Here is a 1006-nt window from a genome sequence, read left to right on the forward strand (position 1 = left end):
CTCAGGTCATAAGTCATTACACTCATGTGCCCCATAATGACATTTCGGTCAACAGTGGACCACATCTTAGGATGGTGGTATATAGAGGATAATAGAGCAGGATGTGTGTGGTAGGCTCTATCATCTAGGTTTGCGTAATTACACTCTATGATGTTCACGTAAGGAAGAAATTGCGTAATGATACATTTCTCAGAATGTGTCGTCATTGTTAAGTGATGCATGAGTGTATATGAAATGTGACTTTTTGGCCTTTTAGCAGGTTTGAACATTTCTTGCACAAAATAGCACCTTCCTTGGTGTGGAATGACTCCATGATAATGTGATGGTTAGAGGAGTTGTGGTGCATTCACTTTCCAGCACTGAGGCTTCTTTCTTCTTTCAAAGCCTACCTGGAGTAGAGGAGTATCAGAGACAGTTGGGGTTACTCATCACAGCCAGTTTGGCTCTGTGTCACCTACAACCAGGCCTAAAGTAGGAAACAAGACATTTCTGATGGCTTGAGAAATTTCATTGTGTCTAGGAGTTAAAATTTGGCTGAATGGTTTTTTCACATATTTTCTTTTGAAATAGGAATTGCTAAAAAATTTTTTTATTACAATAGGATTTAGAAGAACTTGTTCAAACCGCAAATAGTCAGGTTAGCAAGCTTTTTGGAATTGTTTCAAATATGGAACAATCTTGGAAGAAGTCACCATTGCTAAAATGTTATAAAAGTGTTATAAAAACATTTTTACAACTTTGATAAACTACTTGTTCCTCAAGATAGCTATCAATTATAAGTGATAGAGAACTAATAACTCTGTGAGATTGGCAAGGCTGATTTATACTTACTTTAGTAGCAGATGGGGGACTAAAACTCTTTCGGAAAAATGCCAAAGTTAGGTTTGATAAATTATGACACTGAGTATTTTTATGTTAGTAATCATAAAGTATATAATGTAATTAAAATGTAGGGTTGGAGAGGAATAAAAGTAATATCATCAAAATGCAGCATTTATCCTTAACA

The sequence above is a fragment of the Cynocephalus volans genome, chromosome X (assembly GCF_027409185.1).
Source record: "Cynocephalus volans isolate mCynVol1 chromosome X, mCynVol1.pri, whole genome shotgun sequence".
NCBI classification, from domain to species: domain Eukaryota; kingdom Metazoa; phylum Chordata; class Mammalia; order Dermoptera; family Cynocephalidae; genus Cynocephalus; species Cynocephalus volans.